Raw genomic sequence first — 20746 nt, forward strand, 5'->3', positions numbered from 1 at the left:
TCGACAATGCCGGAGGTAAGGCCAACCTGTAAGCCACCTAACCAATCCTCTCCAGGATCTCAAATGGACCTACAAATCTAGGGCTCAACTTGCCCTTCTTCCCAAACCTTCTCACCCATTTCCATGGCGAGACTCTAAGGAAGACATAGTCTCCCACTTGGAATTCCACGTTCCTGCGCTTGGGATCTGCTTAAATTTTCTGTCTACTTTGAGAAGTGAGCATCCGAGCTCTAATCTTCTCAATGGCCTCACTAGTGCTCTGAACTGCCTCAGGATCCAAGTATCTTCTTTCACCTGTCTCATCCCAATGAATGAGAGATCTGCACTTCCTACCATACAGCATCTCATAAGGTGCATCTCCAATGGTAGACTGATAACTGTTGTTGTAGGAAAACTCTATCAAAGGTAGATACTTACTCCAAGATCCACCAAAGTCCAGCACACATGCCCGCAGGATGTCTTCCAATATCTGGATTATCCTCTTAGATTGTTCATCTGTTTGAGGATGATAAGCAACTGAATTTCAATTGAGTTCCCATGGCCTTCTGTAAACTCCCCCAGAACTTGGAAGTAAAAGTGGGGTCCCGATCTGACACAATCGACCTCGGCGCTCCATGGAGGTGCACGACGTCTCTCACATAGAGATTTGCATACTGGTCAACTGTATAAGTAGTTCTCATTGGCAAGAAGTAAGCTGATTTGGTATAGCCATCCACTATAACCCAAATAGAATCATGCTGACCAATAGTCCTGGGTAATCCCACCACGAAATCCATCGTGATGTCTTCCCATTTCCACTATGGGATATCCAGAGGCTGCAATAACCCTACCGGCCTCTGATGCTCAGCCTTGACCTGTTGACATGTCAAGCACTTAGCCACATATTCCACTACATCCCTCTTCATCCCCGACCACCAATACAACGATCTCACATCCTGATACATCTTCGTGGTGCCTGGATGCAAAGAGTAAGGTGTAGTATGAGATTCATCCAGAATGTCTCGCCTCATAGCAGTGTCTAACGAAACACAAATCTGCCCCTTGTATCGTAGCAAGCCTAAATTAGACACTGTATAATCTCTGGATGCTCTAGCCAAAACATCCTCTCTGATCTTGATCAGCTGTGGATCACTCAACTGACCTCCTTGAGTCTCTCCAACAGCATAGACTGTAGCGTAATATTGGCCAACTTGCCCACCAGCAACTCTATACCAGCTCTGGTCATATCATCTGATAACTCTCTGGCTATCAGCCTCGCAACATAAATGTGTCCCGGACCCTTCCGGCTTAAAGCATCAGCTATCACATTGGCTTTTCTTGGATGATACAAAATCTCACAGTCATAATCTTTCACTAACTCCAGCCAACGCCTTTGTCTCATATTCAAGTCCTTCTACGTGAAGAAGTATTTCAGGCTCTTGTGGTATGTATAGATCTCACACTTCTTCCCATAAAGATAATGCCTCCATATCTTTAAAGCAAAGACCACAGCCGCCAATTCTAAATCATGAGTGGGATATCTCTTTTCATACTCCTTCAGCTGACATGAAGCATAAGCAATTACCTTCTCTGACTGCATCAGAACACAACCCAAGCCCTGATGAGAAGCATCGCAGTAAATCACAAACTTCTCTTGATCTATTGGAAGACTCAGAATCAGAGCTATAATCAATCTCTGCTTCAGTTCCTGGAAGTTGTTCTCATACTTATCTGACCACACAAATTTCTGGTTCCTGCGTGTCAGCTCAGTCAATGAAGTAGCAATCTTTGAGAACCCTTCCTTGAAATGCCTATAATAACCTGCCAATCCAAGGAAACTTCTAACCTCAGAAGCATTCTTTGGCCTTGGCCAGTCTCTGACTGCTTCAATCTTCGCTGGATCTACCTTAATCCCCTCCTTATTGACAATGTGCCCAAGAAAGGATACATGAGATAACCAGAACTCACATTTCTTGAACATTGCAAACAATCTGTATTCCCCCACTCTCTGTAGAATCAACCTCAAATGCTGCTCATGCTCTGACTTAGACTGAGAATAGACTAAGATGTTATTGATGAAGACAATCACAAACTAATCCAAATAATCCTTGAACAGTCTGTTCACCAGATCCATAAAAGCAGCAGGGGCATTAGTCAATCCAAAAGACATAACTAAGAACTCGTAATGCCCATACCTGGTACCAAAATTAGTCTTCGGTATATCTCCCTCCTTGACCCTCAACTGATGATAACCAGAACGAAGGTCGATCTTTGAGAATACCTTCTTACCTTGCAACTGATCAAACAAATCATCTATCCTTGGCAAAGGATACTTATTCTTGATTGTTAGCTTATTCAGTTCTTTGTAATCAATACACATTCTTAGAGAACCATCCTTCTTCTTGACAAACAGAACTAGCGCACCCCAAGGTGAGAAACTAGGTCTAATAAAACCCAAATCCAACAGCTCTTGCAACTGTACTTTCAATTCTTTCAACTCAGCTGGGCCCATTCTGTAAGGTGCTCTAGACACTGGCTCAGTTCCTGGTGCCAGTTCTATAATGAACTCAATCTCTCTGTGTGGTGGCAACCCTGGCAAATCTTCAGAAAACACATCCGGGAACAAACTAATCTGGTCTCTTCTGGTCTCACTGGCATGACCTGAGTGGTGTCAACCACACTGGCTAAGAATCCAATGCAACCTCCTTGCATAAGATCTCTAGCCCTCAAAACAGAAATCAAAGGTATACGAGGTCCATGCATAGTACCAACAAACACAAAAGGATCCTCACCTTCAGGCTCAAAGGTGACCATCTTCCTTCTGCAATCAATGGTTGCCCCATACTTCACCAACCAGTCCATACCCAATATCATGTTGAAGTCAGTCATAACTAACTCTATCAAATCCACTGATAACTCTCTGCCCTCCACTGTCACTGACAAAGATCTGACCCATCTCTTGGATACCACTAATTCCCCAGTGGGTAACAAAGTTCCAAACCCCACAGCATAAAAATCATAGGGTCTACACAGTCTATCAATAATTCTACTAGCAACAAAAGAATGTATAGCACCAGAATTAATCAAAACATTATAAGGGGTTCCAACACTAAGAAGCTGACCTGTAACTACTGAGGGAGAAGCCTCAGCTTCTGCTTGGGTCAATGCAAACACTCGAGCTGGGGCTGAGCTATCCGCTTTCTTGGGTTCTTCTTTTCTTGCCTTAGGGCAGTCCTTTCTAATATGACCCACTGCTCCACATGAGAAGCAGGCCCTTGCCCTACACTCTCCCAAATGATGCCTATTGCATCTAGGGCATTCAAGATAAGACTTCTAGGGCTCATTACCACCTAGGCGACCCATTGAAATACCACGGGGTCGCCTATCAGATTCTGGAACTGGGAAGGTGTCAAGAACCTTCCTTTTCTGCTCACTGGGGCCTCCACCCCTACCAAAACCCACAAATGGAGGACTTGTCCTCCTGAACTCCTTTCTGGCTGCATTATATCGCCAGATCTTGTTCTCTGAACTCTTAGCTGTGAGTGCCTTCTCAACCACCTGTGCATAGGTAGTAACCCCTGCCATAGTGGTATATGAACATCACGGGCTAATCTATGTTGTAGCCCCGGGAGAAATCTCTCCTTCCTGGTCCCATAAGTGGGCACCAACTCCATGGCAAACTTTGCCAACCGATCAAACTTCAAGGCATACTCAGTCACTAACGAACCTCCCTGAAGTAGCCTGATTGTGACAGTCAGAATCCTGTGATCCGTAAGGGGAAAGACCGGGTAAAGCTGTGCAATCCCACACCGCCTGGGGAAGGTCAAGTGTGATGATTCTAAGACTGTGTAGGTATGGGACTACACAGTTGAAGATGGCTAAAATGGATTGATGGATACTACCTATATCAACAAGATGCATCTTCTTTTCGGTAGCCCATCACTTGGGAACTCTAAAGTTAAGCGTGCTTGACTTGGAGTAGTCTCAAGATGGGTGACCTCTTGGGAAGTTTTCCTAGGAAGCGTGCGAGTGAGGACAAAGCACGTTGTAAAGACTCGTGTTGGTTTGTAGGGCCAGTCGTCATTCCAGGAAGCAGCCATAGTGACGTGGGGCGTTACAACTTTTGTATCAGAGCGAGCCAAGGTTTATTGTTTCTGAAGACAAGCTAGGCATGTACGCTCGTCACTAAAGATAGCTTCACTCAGGGAATGGTAACTATTTTTGTAGTTATGTGCTTAACTGCTTAAATAGAATGTAAATGCTTTACCTGCACATTGTATTAGGGAGCATGAGATTCTGATAGAGTCTGGCTCCTGACTATATGATTATATGCTCCATGAATATATATATATATGATTGTGATCATATGATTACCTGCTCTGTGAATATATAATTGTGATAACTGCATGCTAGAGTTAGAGGCATGGTTTGAATGTTGGAAGAGCAGGGATTATAGTTGATGTATGAATGCCATGGGCATGTTTTTAGCACTGCAAGTGGTTTGTAAATGTGGTGTGGTAAGATTGATTCCGTGGGGGAAAGCTCTTGATATGCTCATCATGATTAATGGGTCAAGTTATTGACTGCAGATTCAATCAACAGGTTTATATCCAAGGCAGATAATGAGGCCTGGTGGTGGTTATATAGAGGTTAGGAATTACAGCCAGGGTTTCAGTTCTTCATCTGCTCCTATGAATTTTCAATAGATGTTCACAGACTTGCAATCAAGATTGCAGAGGCATGAGAAAGAGATCAGGTGTCTGAAGCAACAATGGAATCTGTTAGGGAGCACTTCTTCCTTGGTTATACCAGGAGTGGCATTAGCTTTGGCTCAGCCTAAGGTTGAGAATAGGTGGGAATTTCTCTGTGGAATATTCCAAGAGTATTACCCTCCAGTCTTCGAGGGAGGCCTAGATCCATTCGGAGCTGAGCAATGGATGGCCATGATCAGTTCCATTCTTGACAGTATGGGGCTGGTAGGTCACGACAGGGTGGCTTGTGCGACATATGTCTTGCGGGATGATGCCCGGACGTGGTGGGAAGTAGTATCCCAGACACGAGACACAGTTGTGATGGACTGGAAAGAGTTTAGGCAGCTATTCAACGAAAGATATTACTATGATGCAGCTAAGACTGCTAAGATGAATGAGTTTGTGAATCTCGTTCAAGGAAAGGCAACAATAACCGAGTAAGTTAGCATATTTGATGGGTTGGATAAGTTTTCTTTAGACATGGTACCCAAAGATATGGCTCGGAAGGAAAAGTTTGTTCAGGGATTGAATCTTGGAATAGCTCAGGGCATTAGAGTTGCCCCAGTGTATGAAGTCTCTACCTATGCTCAGGTGGTAGAGAAGGCTCTTGCTGTTGAGAGCATAAGAGATGAGAAGAAGAGTGATAGGGAGCACGGAGCTCAGATAGTGGTACCTCCACTTATTGGATTAAGCAAGAGTGAAAGCTGGAAGACTCGTCCAATATGCACTCGGTGCAAGAGGCGTCATCTGGGAGAATACCGAGCAAGGGCATGTTATGCATGTGATATGGTTGGGAATATCATGAAGAATTGCCCAAGGCTAAGAGAGGATGAGCAAAAGGGGATAGACGTCTCGATTCCAACTCGAGTGTTTATTCCGAGGCAGTTAGAGTGTGAGACCGAGACTAGTTCCTCAGGGGCGGCAGGTTAGCTTTTTGGTCCTGATCTTTATTTTGTGCTGACTGACTTGGTGCCATGCTGTTCTTTATTTGTTCCGTATAGAGAGGCATAAAGTTGATATGCAAGCCATATGTTTATGTTATGATGAAAAGTGATACTATATTGGTAATTTAAGAGATCAGGTGAATTATGATGAAAATGACTCCTCAGTGGTTCTGATAAAGCTGGTTATGACTGGCTTTGGTTTGATCTGGGATATGGATTAGTTAAGTAAGTGTGGGGCAATTTTAAATGGCAAGGAAAGAATAGTATTTCTTGGGCTTAAGAGCGGAAAGCCTTGTGGCAGTTGGCACTGTGCATAGATTTGGTATGCTGATGACATCTATATTGAGAGCTAGAGTTTTATGGCAGAGAGATGCATGGAACTCCTAGCTAGTGTGGTGGATACCATATAGATTGTGCCAACGGGATCAAAACAAACTGGGTTAGTCTGTGAGTTGTGGATGGGCTTCCAGGGGGTTTTCCAGGGTTCCTTTTATATGGAGAGATAATATGGTGATTGGATTGGTGTCAGGAATGGATTAAGGTTTTAGGGCACTGTTTTGAATGGCTCAGCAGAGTTGTAAGAATTAAAGGCTCAGTTAGTGAGTAAGATGGTATTCTCTAAGGTAAATCTTGGATCTGGTTTGTACCAGCTAGAGACCAAGAAAGAGAATATGCAGAAGTCAGCTATTATAACAGATAAGGGCATTGGGAGTGCTAAGTTATTTAAGAGGGTAACTAATGTTGAGTTGTCTTGTTAAGTCAGATGGATAGAGCATTCAAAGGTTTATTTGAATGGGATTTGTGATCGTCTTGGATGATGGTATTGTGGTGTTTTCTCTGCGGAGATTTTCCAAGGTCAAGGAACACCTCGATAGGCAGAAATTTTGTTGGATGAGCAGGATATTATATGTGCCATGAGAAAGAGTTCTGAGTCTTCTTGCAGATCATAACTAGTTTAGAAATGGTTATGACACCTCAGTAGTAGAGAAAAGTGATTGCCTATGCAACATGTTGGTTAGAGGTTCTGACCAGAACTAGGGTAGAGTTTTTGGTGGGCCAGGTGGTCAGGTTCGTGCTTGAGATGACTATCTCAGAAATATTTGAAAAAGAGGAAAACAATTAAGTGAACCGCAGATAGAAAAGATTGAGGGGAATATCTTAACTAGATTAGCTAAGGATTAAGCAGTGCCAGATATGGGTTTATTATGGTATAGAGATCGGATTTGGAATCCGATGGACACTGGGATTAAATGGGAGATTCTAGATGAATCTCAGGTTATTCTCCTATTCTCTTCATTAAGGCATTGTGATAGTACATCAAAGGTTGAAAGCTTTATAGTGGTGGCCTGAGATGGAGAGGGGCATAATGGAATGTGTGATAAAGTTCTTAACCTGTTAACAAGCCAAGACAGAGTATCAGAGATCAGTAAGGCCATTGTAGCCTTTGAGTATCTTATAATGGAAATAAGAAAGCATCGCGATGGGTTTCGCGGTGGGATTGCCAAGGTTAGTGGGTCAGCGTGAATTGGTTTGGATCATTATGGACCAGTTGTTTCCAAGTGAGTTCACTTCTATCAGTAAGGACAAGTAGTGCAGCTGATTAGTATTCAGATCTCTTTGTGAGAGAGGTAGTGCGCCTTCATGAAATTCAAGGTCTATCTTATCAGATGGAGACTCTATTGTTACTTCCAGGTCATGGAAGGGTTAAGGAAGGCGATGAATACATATAGATGGAATTCAGTACAGTTTATTCTTCTCGGACTGATGGTAAATTAGAGAGAGAAAGAGAGCTATCCAGTATTGGAAAGATACCTTATGAGATGAGGTATGTTGAGAATGCTTAGCACTAGTTTATTGGAATGAGATGGATGTGGAGTTGATTCTGGATCATGTGATGGTTCAGAGGACCATTGAGATTATTAAAGGTTAGAGCGTGAATGCTCACTTCTCAGAGTAAATGGAAAATTTTTACTAAAATGAAAAGTAGGAACATGGAGTTCCAAGTAGAAGAATGTATCTTCCTTAAAGTATCACCATGGAATGAGGTGAGGAGTTAAGGGCAAGCTAAGACCTAGATTATCTTGGCAGTTGGGTTCTGAATAGGACTGGTTAGATTGACTTTGGATCAGCCTTGTCTTTAGCACTGTCAGTTGTATACAGTGTTATGTATTTCCATGTAGGGGACATGGGTTAAAGTAACTCATGAGTTGAGTCCTAAGAATCTGAAGGTTAAGGTTAGGTCAACTTGTAAGGAATAGCCAGTTCAGATTGTAACAGAAGAAATAAGGTTCTGAGGAACAGGGTGTACCTTGAGTTAAGGTATGTTACAGAAACAGTGAGGTCGAGGGAGCGACCTGGGGAAACTGGAATCAATTGTGCGGAATTCTTATTTCGGGCTGTTTAGGTAAATTTTGAGGACGAAATTTCTATAAGGAGGGGATAGTTGTAATGCCCCAAATTTCCTAATAAGGTTGAGGACCTTGATTAGGAGGCCGGGAGGGCCATAATTTATTTATTATGTTATTAAATGATCATATGCATGTTTATGTGAATTATATTATAATATGATGATAAATGCATGCATATGGGTGGATTTTTAATTATAAGGGCATTTTGGTAATTTGGCCGTTGAGGGCATAATTGTGTATTTTCGTGCATGTGGGTGAGTTATGAATGGCACCACATTATATGTGGACTTGTTCGAGCCTTTCGGCATGAGACAATCATGAAATGCAAGTGTTCGGTCTAGTCATAACGGGTTTAAGTTTGGGGCTCGGGGTGAGTCTCGGGGTGATTTTAATAATTAGAACATTACCGGGAGTTAAAGGGTAATGGGATATCATTTATTGGTATTTGAGAATATTGAGAATAGCGGGAATTGGAGGGTGTTAATTATGATTAACAAATTAGGTGCAAAAGGACGATTTTGCCCTTGGTGGCTATTAAGGTTTTATTTTAAACTTGAGGGCATTTAGGTCTTTTCACCCTTAAGGATTTGTATCAGCCATTAAGGCTGTAGAAGCTTACCAAAAACAGAGTGTTGCTTCCCTTCTCTCCCGATGGTCATTTCTCCTCTATTCCTCCTTGAATTTTCAAGCTCTTTTGAACCAAGCCAAGGAACCAAGCCGTGATAAGCTAGGGTTATGCTCCACCATTGAAGAGGGTGTGTTGCTGAGATTGAGGTGAGTTTTTAGCCATTAGAACTCTTGTTTTTTCTCTGTTTTCCTAGTTGAGTTTCAGCTGGTTTTTGGGTTGGAAAGTTGGGAATTGATTGGAGTTTTGGCTAGAGTTCTTGGGGTTGTGGTGCCTAGGACATGTGGAGGTGGTATTTGGGTTCATTTGGGACTTAATTTAATGTTTGGAAGCTTTTGGTTTGGGTTGGAAATGGTGGAATCGAAGGAAGAGGTTTCTGGGCATTTTCTGGCTGAAGGTAGCGCTACAGCGCCCAATATGGGGCGCTACAGTGCTACCTGAAGGGGTGCTGGGGCGGTTTGGTTATGTGAAGAGCGCTGGGGCACTAGGAGGGTAGCACTACAGCGCTACCCTGTTTCTTCAGAACCCTGTTTTAAGTGTTTTTAAGGGTTTTTGGTTCGGGGTTTCAATCCTTAAGACCCGGGATCGAATCTACTCACCGTGTGGGTACATTTCGGGGTCCCGAGAGTGGGGTTTAGATCAAGACCTTATCTTTGTTGATTTTCATTAATCAGAGATTGTATTTGGTTATGACTAGGTGACCGCTAAAGGATTAAGGATCGATCGTTCTCAAGGGTCGTTCTTGTTCTAATTCTTGCTCAAACCAGAGGTAAGAAAACTGCACCCTGTGTATATGTGACATTCATGGTTATTCTTGATGCATGTTGGATGTTTAAATGCGATGCATGTAATGCACGAGAAACATGTGATTAGGGCATGCTGTGAATATTGAATATGATACTGTTCAGAGCTTGAGTCTCTGTGTTTATGCATGATCCTATTTGTGCTAGCAATTGTTAAGTAAGCATGTTGAATGTCCTGTATTCGGATATTTGACATATGATATATGTTTGGTAGCATTGCTTACTTGTGTATGGCACTGACTAGTTAGGGTCGACACTGGTTGCGTACTACAGACCTAAGAGCCAAGGACAGCATAAGCGACATGAACGCAGGGCCGATTAAAGATTAGATCTAATCGACATCAGCATTGAATGACTCTAGGGCATTAATGTTGGATCGACTCCAAGGTCGATGAAAATTATAAGCGCTTGACTAGCTAGGCTAGTTACTCAGAGCCAGGGCCAAAGGCCTAGGTGACGGCTTGTCACATGGCTAGGGAGCGGAATCCCACGGTTGTGACTCTATGGTCATGCGATAGGTTATATTGGTGACTAGTTCATCGAGCACCTATCTTGTTTAAGCTAGTGAAATGATCACTTATCTATAAAGCCCCAGTGGCCCTATCATCACATGGTTATTGGGAACGGAACCCACCTCAGTGACTATTACAATTGTCACTCTTCTATTTGGGGCAAAAAGCCCTAGATGATTATTATGATCATCGATTGATGTGTTATACTCAACATTATGTGAACTCATTTGCCTGCTTGAATAGGGCTATCTCTGCTAGGCGTGTGCCTTATGATTTGATGTCGTGATATGACTGTTCATGAGCATATTGAGTTTTCTTGCTGGGCTTCGACTCACGGGTGCTATGTGGTGCAGGCAAAGGCAAAAGAAAGCTGGATCATCCTTGAGTTGGAGAGCTTAGGTGACGATGTGTACATATGCGGCTGCTCGACCGCCACAGCTGAGGGTTGAAAGAGAAATTAGGGTTAAACCCTGTTTTGCTGCTTAGATCGGTCTGTTGTAAATATTTTCTTGTAATAGACCTCTAAATTATATTTTTGGGATCCCAATGTAAACAGTAAACGTTCTAATGAAACATTACATCTTAGCCAAAAAATTTAATCCCTAAACCGCTAATCATACTTAGTTACACAATTTTGGCCAAATGACTCGATTAGCGAGTTTAGCGCTGGTTATAAGGCACACGGTAACGGTCCCTGGAGTTTAGGGCGTTACACTGATGAACTCCTCAACTTTTGCCGCCCCGATGGCACCATTATAGTGTTTCTCATTGAACAGAGTCTGAAACTCTTCCCAACTCAGGGCATTGACATTTCTGGTCTGGGTTACAACCTCCCACCAAACTCGGGCATCCTCCCGAAACATATATGTGGCACAAGCCACCCTCTCATTACCAGTCACCCTCATGAAGTCCAGGATGGTGGTAATCATGCTCATCCACTACTCAGCTTTAGCAGGATCTGCACTACCTTCAAAAACCAGAGGTTGCTGCTTTCTGAACCTTTCATAGAGAGGCTCCAATTTATTACCAACCTCAGGCAGCTGCCTAGCTGCTGGCACCGATACAGGAGGTGCCTCAGATACACTGGCCACTGCAGGAACCTGTTGTTGTCTCAAGAGGCGGAGTTCTTCTCCCTGCTCAACACTATAGCCTGCAGATCATTAAATAACTGTTGCCAGTTTACAGGAGCTGGTTATGGAATCTATCCCTGGTCATTCTCTTGACCCTGATTATTATTATTCTGGCCTTGATTACTCTGGCCAGCTAATGTATCTGTATGTCATGAATTCATTCTTATCAACTTATACCTTGCTGAAATAATAGTCAATACGGTCAGTCAGGTAGTGATAACTAAACCTCTTGCCACCTTACAGTCCAAGAACAAGCAGATAGCTATCATATTCCACACTTATACAAATATGCAAATAGATACATGATTATAGCATTTAGCACTTAGCATGTATCAGATAATAGTTCACAATCAACAATACTAATAAGTATGTTCCAGCAATTTCAGTACTATTTAACACACGGTTGCTGAAGATGTAGTATTCAGGGCACATGTTTAACAAGGTGTCTCATGTAAACAGGTAAAGCATTTATACTATATTTAAGCAGTTATATATATAACTACATAAATAGTTACCAAACCATGAGTCGAGCTTGTCTTCAGTAGTGAGTGTACATGCCCAACCAGTCTACAGGAACCCTAAATCTTGGCACGCTCTGATACCAAGTTATAACGCTCTGGTTATCCCAAGACCGTTACAGTGAACGTTGAACCGTGAATTTAGCTCGTTACGCGAGTTCTTTGGTTAAAAACGTGCTTCTAGGTGTTATTAATAGGTTAAGGTGGAAACCAATCAAAAGGAAATGATATATTTTATTTAAAACATAAAACTGTTCATGGGCCCATAAAAAACATTTACAAGTTATTTACAACTCAAAATGGTCATTACAGTTTAAATTTACAACCCGTCGACCTAAGCGACAAAAATAGGGTAAGCTCTCTAATTCCTCTGAGAACTCCTTGGCCGTGGTGGTCAAGCGGTCGCATATGTACACAACACCACCTAAGCTCTCCACTCAAGGCTGGGTGAGCTTTTCTTTCCCTTTACCTACACCACATAGTACCCATGAGCCAAAGCCCAGCAAGAAAACACAATATTGCATGAATATAATATCAACAATGATCGTAATAATCATTCAGGACTTTCAGTCCAAAATAAAGGAGTGACAGTTGGAAAAGTCACTAAAGTGGGTTCCGTTCCCATTAGCCATGTGACGATAGGGTCACCTGGGCTTTACAAATAAGTGATCCTTCCACTAGCTTATCAAGATAGGTGTTTGAGGAACTGGTCACCAACATAACCTACCGCATGACCATAGAGTCACAACCATGGGATTCCTCTCCCTAGCCACATGAGAAGCAGTCACCTAGGCCTTTGGCCCTGGCTCTGAGTAACAAGTCTTAGACTAGTCAAGCGCTTATAATTTTCATCGACCTTAGGCTCGGTCCAACATTAATGCTCCTAGAGTCATTCAACGCTAATATCGATTAGATCTAATCTTTTATCGGCTCTGCGTTCATGATGCTTATGTCGTTCCTGACTCTTAGGTTAGTAATACGCGACCAGTGCCGATTCTGAATAGTCAGTGCCATACACAAGTAAGCAAGATTTGCTAAGCATTTAATATGCAATCAATGTCCACATTTAACAATCAACATGCCTCAACAATAACCACGCATGTCACATATAGGGTGCAGTTTTCTTACCTCTGGTTCGAGCGAGAATTAGTATAAGAACGACCCTTGAGAACGATCAACCTTTTAATTCCTTAACGGTCACCTGTTCATAACCAATTATGGTATTCCATCAATAAAATGAATAACAAAGGTTCCCGAACCAAAACCTAGCCTCTGAGACATCAAATCCTACTAAATCGGGTAGTAGGATCGATCCCAAGGCCTAAGGCTTGAATCCCCATGCCAAAAACCTATTTCTGGCCAAAATACCACTAAGGGTCGCGGCCCTCCCTGGCCATGCCATGGCCCGCCCCTCAACCAGAGGCAGCCTGCATTTAGCTCCCAGCACGGGCCGCGACCCTCCTTGGCCATGTCGCCGCCCTTCAGCCTCTTCCTCCCATTTTCTTAAGCTTGGGCCGCGATGCTCTAGAACAGAGTTGCGACCCCACTTGAAAATCAGCCAAAAACCCTGTTTTCCTCCCTTAGAACTCAATATAAAACCTCATTAAAACTCCCCCAACATCACCAATCAAAGCCCCTAATTGCTACCACAACTTACCCACCATACAAGCATCAAAACCCAAGTAAATTTCCTCCAAAAACTTCCATTAATTCCCAACTAACCACATCAAAATCTCTTGACTAAAAACCATAAGAAAAACAGAGTATAGCTTAAATTCATGGATGAATTCTTACCTCAAGCTGGGTTTGTGTCCTCTTCAATGGATGAACTAAGTTTATAACCTCAAATCCTTGATTTCCTAGCTTGTTCTTCAAATTGAGGTCAAGAATTCCTAAGGAAAATGAAAGAGAAGGGATGTACAGGAGAAGGGGAGAACTTGCTATGTTTTGGTAAGCCTCTACAATCTACAAAGCTGATATATATCTTAGGGGTGAAATGACTATTTTGTCCCTAGGTCATTTAAAGGTTTCTAAAGACTCCCAAGGGTAAAACCGTCATTTTCTACCTATTTCGTTAATCATAATTAACACCCTTCAATTCCCGCTATTCTTGATATTCTCAAATACCAATAATTCATATCCCGTTACCCTTTAATTCCCGGTAACACTTTAATCACCAAAACACCCCGAGACTTATCCCGAGCCCCGAGCTTAAGCCTGTTATGACCAAACCGATAGTTTATATTCAAATATCGTCTCATGCTGAATAGCTCGAACAAATCCACATTATAATGTGGCCTAAACAATTAATCACAAGCATGCACCAAAATATACAAATATGCCCTCAATGGCCAAATTACCAAAATACCCTTATAATCAAATGTGGACCCACATGCATGCATTTAACATCATATTATAATATAATTCACATAAACATGCATATAATCATTTAATGGTTCAATAAAACAATTATGGCCCACCTGGCCTACTAATCCAGCCATTAAACCGCATTAGGGATTTTGGGGCATTACACAGAATATTTACTTAGACAGAAGTAGTAGTAGCAGTAGCAGTAGCAGGAGTAGCAGTAGGAGTAGGAGTAGGAGCAGTAGGAGCAGTAGTAGGAGTAGGAGTAGGAGTAGGAGTAGGAGCAGCAGTAGCAGTAGCAGCAGTAGGAGTAGGAGTAGGAGTAGGAGCAGGAGCAGGAGTAGGAGTAGAAGTAGGAGTAGGAGCAGCAGCAGCAGTAGCAGTAGTAGGAGTAGGAGTAAGAGCAGCAGTAGTAGCAGCAGCAGCAGTAGCAGTAGCAGTAGCAGTAGCAGTAGCAGTAGCAGTAGCAGTAGTAGGAGTAGGAGTAGGAGGAGCAGCAGCAGTAGCAGTAGTAGGAGTAGGAGTAGGAGCAGCAGCAGCAGCAGTAGCAGTGGCAGTAGGTAGCAGTAGCAGTAGTAGTAGTAGTAGCAGTAACAGTAGTAGTAGTAGGAGTAGGAGTCGGAGTAGTAGTAGGAGTAGCAGTAGCAGTAGGAGCAACAGCAGCAGCAGCAGCGACAACAGTAGTAGGAGTAGCAGTAGCAGTAGCAGTAGCAGCAGCAGGAGTAGTAGTAGTAGCAGCAGCAGCAGGAGTAGCAGCAGCAGCATAAGCAGCAGCAGCAGGAGCAGTAGCATCAGCAGTAGTAGTAGCATGAGTAGTAGTAGTAGCAGGAGCAAGAGCAGGAGCAGGAGCAGGAGCAGGAGCAGGAGTAGGAGCAGAAGCAGTAGTAGAATATTTACTTAGCTAGTTAGATAGCAGCAGCAGCAGTAGTAGTAGCAGCAGCAGCAGCAGCAGTAGTAGTAGTAGTAGTAGTAGTAGTACTTGGTAGTATGTTAGTTACCGTGGGTTTTGGTTCAAGTCGGGACTTAGTTGGAAACTCATAGCAAAAGTTATGGATTTTTATAAGTTTAACCTATAGTTTAAGAATATTAATTATAACATAAGGTTTGATTAATATTGTTGGTCCTCGATATATTATTTATTATAACCTAAGGTTTAGATAGAGCCAATAAGAGCATGACACTTGTCATAATCATGATTATTAAGGAATTAAGTATTTTGATGAATAGTTTAAATAAAAGAAAGATGTAGAAGTTCTAGAACCTTCCAGCAACTGTTATACCTCAGTCAAAGCTATTTATCCAATTCAAATTATGCTGAAAAAGTGCAAATACGTGTTTAATAAATCTACGTATGCCGATATATCGCAGCATTGGGGCCGATATATCGCCTAAGGAAGATACGAAAAACACGTCGACTTTGCACGAACGATCGAACAAACCTCGGGAATACAGGGGGAGGCGATATATCGCCTCCATGAGTATATTTTTGAAAGTTTGACTTTTTGAATTTTAAAAATACCCTTAACCACTTAGACCTGCCTTTGAATGTTTTTGATCGAGTTCTGGGCGTCAATTGAACGAAAATTCAAATCTTTTTTCATTTTATAATCATTTATTTATTCAAATTAAAAAGGGGTTAGTTTCACTCCTTGAACTTTATAAATAGGACCTAGTACTCAGCCATTTACTTCATTCTTCAAGCATTTGATCACTCAGAGCCTCCAAGGTGCTAGTGTTACTATAGAGAGATACACTTGGGTTTTGGGTTAAAGCTTTATCATTCTAAGCTTTTATAAACACTTGGGAAGTGAGAAAAAGTGTGATTTCGGTATTAAGGTTTAGACCAATCCATAAGGTTATTCAAAGTATTCCTATTCCTTAAGTCCAGTTCTTTTTAATTGTTTAGTTTCTTTTATTAAGATCCTAACTCTTGTTATTGGTTCTTGATTAGGTATTTAAGTTCTTGAAACTTAAGGTCTTTCTTGGTAAGTTTCTTCTTGATGTTTTAGTTCCCATATTCATCTTTATTCTTGAAGATTCTCACCCTTTTTTATTGTTGGTTTATAGGAGTTTCTAAATCCCGTTCTTGTTCCCAAATATCCTGGCTTTTGGTAAGGAAAATATGATAGAATTTATATGCTTATATGTTATGATATGTTTATGTTATGATATATATGAATATGTCTTGTAGTCCTTGGGGCTTATAGTTGCTTAACTAGCAAACCTCAATGCTTTTATGTCGCTTGAGGCTTATAGTTGCTTAGCTAGCAAACCCCAATGTTTTTTTTTATGTTGCTTGGGGCTTATAGTTGCTTAAATAGAAAACCCCAAGATTACCATTTTCATGGGTTAGAGTATGTGGTTATGATATAGTGTTATGCTTTTGATTTATGATGTATTTCGTTAGTAGATTTTCCTTGCTGGGCATTAGGCTCACTCCTTTACTTTTAGTGTGATGCAGGAAAATGATTATGGAGGCGGAAGGATTCTTGGTAGCTTGGCTTGTGTGTTGAGGATGAATGGAATGAATGGACTGCGTGTCAATCGAGGACGAAGTTATTTATTTTTAGTCTTTTAAATTATGTTTTCTTAATGTAATTCTGCAATTAGTATTTAAAATTATGTTTTATGTTTTGTAAACAATGGGATCCCATACCCTATCATATTTTATTTTATACTTTTATGATTATTTTAGAGTTTTAATAAAGTTATGATTATTTCTTATGTATGTTTTCTCCAAAAATAGTAGCTATGTCTAGTAGTTTTAATAGTCCAAAGTCTTAGAAATAGTTGGGTCATTACAGACTTTGATGTCCTTGTTCCCCTCGTTGATACGAGCGTTGAAGTATTCAACCACCCGCTTGTGCTTCTCCAGCTCCTCCCCTTCAAAGTGTTCGGGGAAGATAATGAGGCGAGGTGTTCTGGCTGGAGGACTGCCAGACACCTCAGAAGAAGGGATTTCCTTTCCCTTCCTACCCTCATCATGTGCAGGGGATCCCTCTATGTCAATGATCTTTCCAGACACCATTGGTCCTGAGGGGTGGACCAATGGAGCAGTCGCTGAGGATGCAGGGGTCTCCGAGGGTTCCATAGGCACCGAGGGCGCAGAGGCTGCCAGGGCTGCATGAGCCACCATGACTGGATGATCAATTGCCGGGAGCGAAGGGTCAACTCATGGTGTGTTCAGGACATCAATTTGAGAGGGCCCCGATACCCTCTGGTGTTTGTCCCGGATGAAGTTAGACATGCCCATGCTGTCTGCGAAAGAAAGAACCTTGTTAGTACTTGGAAGGAAGGGAATATGGATTAATAAAGCATAAAATGACAAATGAATGAAAGTTATTAGAATATCCTCGGGAGCCCCACTGCTATAAGGCTCCCCCAAGTGAAGAATGGAGTGGGAAAACTCATGGATTAGTTGACTCATCTTCTACGTGGTGTTGGTCTCGTACTGGAAAAACCACCCCGCATTCATGGACATCACCTCATTCAGAGGCACGAATCCTCAGAGGGGGGGGGGGGGGGGGAGCTTCCTCTTCGGGTGACAAAGGAAAACGTCGATCATGTCTTGACAATCTTGGAACTCCTCCTCCATCCATTGATGCTCCGAGACTTGCCCGCACTCAAGGAGTGATGGGGAAACCCAGGTGTGGTCGGGACTAACTCCCTCCCCTACATGCTTAGCATGGTAAAGGGTTATGAGGATTTACCTTGAGGCATGGAAGACTATCCCTGCCTTGAGCTCCTCATCCTCTTGGGCCTCGGCAAAGGTCTGGACAGCGAGCATTACCTCGACATGCTCCTCGCGCATCCTATGGTTGTGCTGAAGGAGCACTTGCCCCGCCACATACTCCATATGAATCCTGGCCTCCTCCAATGATTTCTTCGAGTCACGAAAGCTGGAAAAGCTCACGGAGCTATGCGCTAACCCTCATGAAGAAGCCCATACTAGCGCAGGTGAACCTCGTGATGAGGAATGCGGGCTCATCTCCTAGTTGGGGAGGGTTTCCATCTTTTGGAACCTCGTGTAGTCGGCGTCCATGTGAGGGGTGCGGCGGAAAGGACCTACAAAAAACTCAGCTCCTATGAACCAGCCACAATGGAAGGAGAACTTATCGAAGACAATTTGAGATAAAACTTACCAACCCTGGCGAAGTCCAGAAGTAAGGTGGGATTGGTTTGTGGAAGCCACTTGTCCAAAAGAAGTAATCTTTGTAGTCCTGCGTGTGGCTCTCGTTGTCGGTAGGAGCCTTGTAGGATAAACTCGGGTACGTATAATTCATCAAAGTATAGTACCTGTCCCGATCCTCCATCTTTGAACAGGGCTGGAAACTGTAGACATAAAAAATCTCTACCAGAGAAGGGGCGGGCCAGTTTTACCTCTTGTACAGAACGAACAGTCGTGATAACACTCGATATCCATTTGGGGACAGTTTAAAGGGACCTATGCCGACGAACTTCAAGAAGTTGGCATAATACTACTGGAGCGGTAATATTGCTCCCATGTGAGAAGTGCTCCACTCTCCGAGGTCATGGACGCTCTCATGTGCCCTCTCATTCTCCCAGGACAAGCGCACCAGCATGTCCTGTGTGTCCACTCTGAAGTGGAAGATGATCCTATTAAGAGCTCCCCGGTGCCTAAGTTTGCTTGGGAGCTCCTCCGCCTCGAAACTGACAGTGGTGCATGTTTCGTCCCCTGGCAGGGGACCCATATTGGTCTCTTCCTCTGAGATTCCAACTAGGACAGACCTCTGTGCCATCGGAGCATTGTCTTCCCTCGTTACGAGGGCTCTACTCCTCAGCCTTCTGCTTTCTCTTCTCAGGGAGTCGTCTTGCATCCCAAGCAGTCTTCAAGATCCCATGGTCGAAGTAGTAAAATCCTTGTCGGTGGAGGTGATGTAGCTCCTCGGACATCTGAAACAAAACCAAGTAGTTAGCGCCTTGACTAGAAGGAAAACAAGGCAAAAAGAGAGACCCTAAGACTACTACTCGGGTAATGGAAGAGAAAGAATGCTAAGGGACTAGAGTGTCCTTGGTACCAATAGATTGGTGTCGAAAAACACCACCAGAGTTCATGAACCTCGCCCAGAGGCACGAAAAGAAAAAAATGCATAAAGCACGGAACATGCCATTGCGACCAGTTTTAATGCCAAATGTGCCTAAAATGACTAAAAAGGGTCCAGAAAGACCTCTAAATGCCAAAAACATCAAAGCCAAAAGCTTGCGACCACACACTCGACAAACTAGAACTTAAAAACAAGAACATGCCAAAGTTACTCGATATGAAGCGCCTGTAGATTTTGTGTCGTGTACAAACCTGGAAGTGCTTCTTGTTGTTCAACTAGAAGAACGAGGATTCTCTCCAACTGTCTAGGTTGTTGAAGACACAGGTGCTAGTGAGGGTTTCAGGTTCTGGAAGTGTTAAAACGGTGGAATGAGTTTGAGAGCTCTGATGCTTTTCGAATTTCAAATGGCCAAGGTGGGTATGTGAGGGCAGTTCTTGAGTTTTATACTTGAAGAACTTGGGGTGGAAGCAACTCCACCCTGACCATTGATCACCTACGGGGTAGGCACTCGAGCATGATCAAACGGTCACAATTATCAAGTGATTATTAGCATGGGAAAAGGTAGCCTCGGATACAGGGCGAAATGACGCTTCGAGTACGGATTGGACGTCTTGGGAGTAGAAAGAACTCCTCATTAATTGAACTGATTAATGGGCACAACAATGGGGATGCAACACATGGTTTTTGCGTCTTTCGAATATGATGTTATGAAGAGCTCAAGAGTCACCTCTCGAGGACCCTTGAAATTACTCTTCTCAGATTAAGTCTCCACTGTCCAAAGACAAGTGAAGACTTGGGTACAAATGTTGTCTGTAATTTCATCATTGGACATGTGGTAGTCATTAGAGAAGTAATTAAGCTCCTTGTGAGTTGATGAAGTTCTGCAGAGCTCTCCTAGAGCTCCTCAGAGTGTAGTATAAGCCCTAGTAGGTCGAGTTTCTCTCGGGCATGGATGTTTGTAAATGAGGCCACATTCCGAGGACCACCCCGAAGGTCCTCCCGTCTTCTTGATTTGTTAGTCCTCCAGGTCTAGGAGCTTTGTCCTCGAGCTTGGAGGGAACGCCAAGTGTCACTCACTGTAGCCTTGGGCCACCACAAGATTGTCTGATAGAGTAGTGACGTCGAGTTCGTACTCTTGACAATTGGTATTTCCCACAACTCCGCCTGACATGGGATAATGTGCAGCAACTCTGTGACAGTGCCAGGGGCATGTCTCCTGTAAAGTTGATGGGCTACAACGACAAATTGGGCCCCCTGTGATGCGCACGAGCCCACAGTCTTTATCGGAATATTCAGAGGGGTTAAATGGAAATTAACTCCCCCAAATAATTGGGGAATATTTATAATTAATGATATTAATGACCTTTAACCCCTATAAATAGGGCTGGGATACTATTTTAAAAAGGTTCACAACTTTTGTACTCAGAGCAATATATACACTGCCTGAGAACACCTCCATTGAAGCTTTCCAACTCAAGCTTCAAGAAATTTAATACTATAGACTCGTGGACTAGGGTTATTTTATAACCTGAACCACATAAAACCTTGGTGTTTATATTCATTATTTTCTTTGAAATTCTTTTATTAAATTGATAGCAAATAAGACAGTCAACAAATATATTTATCCTAAAATAAATATCAGT

Source organism: Humulus lupulus, chromosome 9, assembly GCF_963169125.1.
Source record: "Humulus lupulus chromosome 9, drHumLupu1.1, whole genome shotgun sequence".
NCBI classification, from domain to species: Eukaryota; Viridiplantae; Streptophyta; class Magnoliopsida; order Rosales; family Cannabaceae; genus Humulus; species Humulus lupulus.